The sequence below is a fragment of the Mytilus californianus genome, unplaced genomic scaffold, assembly GCF_021869535.1.
Source record: "Mytilus californianus isolate M0D057914Y unplaced genomic scaffold, xbMytCali1.0.p SCAF_9, whole genome shotgun sequence".
Classification (NCBI taxonomy): Eukaryota; Metazoa; Mollusca; class Bivalvia; order Mytilida; family Mytilidae; genus Mytilus; species Mytilus californianus.
In genome coordinates this window covers 71,223,408-71,227,510 of record NW_026262745.1, presented here as the reverse complement: position 1 = coordinate 71,227,510, position 4,103 = coordinate 71,223,408, and the positions used below count along the sequence as shown (strand labels likewise).

Below are 4,103 nucleotides of genomic sequence, written 5' to 3'. Positions count from 1 at the left end.
AACTTCAGATGTGATGTACTATAAATTTCACAGAAACCAGAAATTCTCATTATCCAAATTTTAAATGAATAATTATCCAAGGTATTCATGAATTCAGATATGATGCACTATAGAGACACCTAAAAATCCCTAGGGAAAACTGGTTGTGTCAGTCCTGCAATACAACATGTACAATTGAGGATGAAAAACATTAATTTTTCTTTTCTATTGCAGGAAAATGCTACCATTAGACCCTTTTTTCATTAAAAAATTAACAAAGGCTAAAAGTATAGAAAATTTTAATAGCCTCAATGAAAATGAAAAAATTAGAAATATTCTTTGCCCATCAACACAAAAACAGATAGAAAGCATAGGTTCCTTTATAAAAAAGTCATTGGCACTAAGGATAGGGGACTCATAATTGAATTTTGAACTATTTTCATTAGTTTGTTTAATATGATTATACATGCTTTTTTCTTGGCATTTAATGTATATAATTATTAATGTTGTTTTTGTCACAAATCGTATAAGTTGGTTTATATGGCAATACAAGTTTGATTTGATTTGACTATTACTAATCACTGAAACTATGAATTTTCATTATTCCAATTTGCTATTCTAAATGAATAACTATCCAGATATTCATGGAATTCAGATATGATGCACTATTAATATTCCCAGAAAACTATGAATTCTCTTTGTTCCAAATTGTTATTTCAAATGAATAATATATCAAAGGTATTCACTGTCATCAAGTAATGTAGTCTTTCTTACAAATTGTAAGTTTGCTATTTGTTCAATGCACAATTTTCTTCTTGTCCAATCTAATCCGAACATCCCATCAACATCATGGCATAATGCTGTAAGCCCTATTTGTTATTTACAAAAGCAATAAGTAAACACAAAATTATAGATTAATCCACTGTTTCACAATTAGCAGCTATGAGAGTTACTTAGTGACATCTATATATATTTCCTATATCATGTATATGCAGGCTTCATAATCTGGCTGGGAATGATGCTCAAACTAATGTGAATTCTACAAAAAAAAAATACATTAAGAATAAAGTACTGAAACTAATCTAATATTGTATATATTTACTTGTATTTATCTAGAAGAAAAACGGGGAGTCTAATTTGCTTGATAACAAAGTTCTATGACTAATACAACTGTATTTATGACTTATACAATTGAACTTATATATAAGTCTCATATAACAAGAAGAATAAAATCTTTCTTTGGGGTTCTATTTTTAAAAAGATATTGTCTCTCTTTCTACATTAATGTTTTCTTATGTGTGTACTTCACGTACTTCATTGAAGGGTTACTGTGTAATTGAGACTAGCACTTTACATTTGTTTTGATCAATTCTTTAAAAAGTCTGACATAGTTATTTCTCTCTAAAACACAACAGCTGATATTTCTTTTGATCATTTTATAAAATTACTACAAAGATAAGTTTAAAGAATGATTAATAAAAATAGAAGTAAATGCGTTTATATCTAAAAATTTCTTTATAATAATATATCATCCAGAATATACCTTCTTTCTAAAATAATTTCAGAAAGAAGGTATATTCTGGATGATATATTAGCACAAACTTGGTCAATTTGATTTCTCCAGTTAAGTGTGCTGTCAATTTTAACACCTAATAATTTTTCACATGAAGAATTATGTAATACTTTTGAATTTATTATCAAGTTTGGTTGATAAGTCTCAATTGATAGTTTCTGCTTTGTACCAGTAACCAAACATTTTGTTTTATTTGCATTAATGAACATGTTATTCCTTTTGCACCACTCTTCAACCCTGTATTAATCTTCTTGAACATCATCATGTATATTTTATATGTTTTTCATGTGGACGACCATTCATGCCAATTCCAAAACAAGATTAAAAGGAGATGTTGGGTATATTCCAAAGAGACAGCAGTCCCAAAACCAAGACAAGTAAAAAGGCATCAATGTATTTCGACTAACCATGCTAACAGGGCAAAATTTATGTAATAACTGACAAAGTTCACATGAAAATATAAAGTTTAGGCCACACTAATTTGATTAATAGTTCTTTGGATTGAATGATAATATAAGACAAATCTGTGTGCCATGTGCAGAGCGTCATCCCTCCACTATAACATGATAAAATATTTACAGTTATTTTATTCATCATGTTCATTGTAATTATTCATTTTGAGAAAAGATGAAACCTCCACAACACTTGTTCAATATGAATCCTTATAGGTACATGCCCGGGGGTACTGTACATGATGAAACAATACTCTCATTTTGTTTTATCAACTGTTTTTAAATGGCAACTGTTATGACTCTGTGTATTGTTTCACATGTTTCAGGAATATTAATTTAATAATATTTTGATGATTAATTTTATTTTGAACCATCTAATAGATATTCACTTTCAATGCTTTATTATATTATAAAATCTATTCATGTTTTGTTGTCCATGACTCAGGAATTATTTGAAAAATATACTGAACATGCATTTTTGCTAAATAAGTCAATAAAATTAATAATTTTCACAACATTTTATATACAAATATTTGATTTGTAGTAAAATTCAACTTGAATTATCTCAAATTCTATTAAATAATTTTATAAATAATAATTATTGTACATCGGCATCGTCCACAACAGGCACAAGGTAATTAAGTAAAACAAGGGACATACTTATAAACCAGCGTTAGCAAAGTTATTATATGAAAATGGACATGTAAAGATTTTTTGGTTGTTGGTAATAAAAAATCCAGTGACAAATTAATCATGCAAATTTAGGAAGAGACAGTTATCAATACATTTACCATGTTAACATTATCATACAATATGTATAGGTCCTGTAATAGGCCATCCTGCACAACCAAACCAATGCACCACATGTTAGGGTTTAACAGTAAGACAATGAACAGGGGTGGATCCAGCCATTTTTAAAAGGGGGAGGGTCCCGACCCAGGATAAAGGGGGTTCAAACTATATGTCCCCTTTCAAATGCATTGATCCTCCAAAAAAGGGGGGTCCAATCCCAGGAACCCCTAGCCCCGCCACTGGATGAAGACCAAGAGTAACCTTTTTTCTATTCCTTTGTCACCCTTGGGATGTATTTGAAGTTCTTAAGTCGTAAGGGTTTAAATGACATAATTTCATAAACATGATATTAAAAGGGGAGGGGAATGGTGTCATACATGAATTTCAACGATGCATAAACTTTTTACAATCCTACATCCTAACGTTGCATTGGAACATGCCACTATGCACGAGTGCGATGATAAAGAACGTTGATTCATACCTGTAGGAACAAATGTGCACATTTTTCCTTCAAAATCTTGGATCCATGATTATTCTCAAATTCTGATGGACATGCTTTAAAATATTTTCATTTCTACTCACCGACTGCAATATTCAGAGCAGCTTATATTGTACTGTAAGTTTCCCTTCTACGATTTTGTGTAAAATATAGTTTGCCGATCTGCTTTTCCGCCGACAGAATGCAACAAAAATAAAGGCACAGTAACGTTAAATCGTTTACGGGTGAAGAATTGTTTTCCGTTTTTAATAAAACTTGACAGATTTGATTAATTATTATCGGAAAATGTCCCTAATGGATAGTGATTCAAATTAAACCAGTTTTATTATGCTGTATGATATATGTAACTTAGTCATATTCTTTAAATTTTCTTCACATACACCGACGGAACATTTTCACTTCCGCATAATCATCATGATAATTTATCAAATATATTTCAAATATAAATTTGAAATTATGAATTCATAAACCATCATCTCCAATAATATATAAACTCTATTTTTAAACGAATGCTTCTGGTATGTAAAACAAGTTATAAAAGACTCTAAATAGACAGAATAAAAAAAATAAAAGATACCTTTAGGAAAGTCGAATGCACAAGTCAAACACGATCGCAAAATAATTAAATAAACAACACTGAACAACAATATATTTTTTTTAAATATAAAACATGTTTAATAATTACATACGAAAAAGTAAGAATCGAAATTGTTTTATTTTTTTAATTAAGTAGACATGGTAAACTATCAAAGTAACATAAACCGTCTTCTTTCTAATTTGTATTTTACTCTGGAAGGGGAGCAACCCC

General features: G+C 29.6%; 1 long non-coding RNA gene across 1 annotated transcript; it reads right to left on the bottom strand.

The window, feature by feature from the left end:
- Positions 1-261: 261 nt before the first annotated feature.
- On the bottom strand, positions 262-3,485 carry LOC127715060 (uncharacterized). Its single transcript, XR_007988103.1, has 2 exons — positions 3,379-3,485; positions 262-1,018 (listed from the first exon to the last, which is right to left on the bottom strand). It is a non-coding gene; the product is annotated as an uncharacterized LOC127715060 (long non-coding RNA).
- Positions 3,486-4,103: the final 618 nt, after the last annotated feature.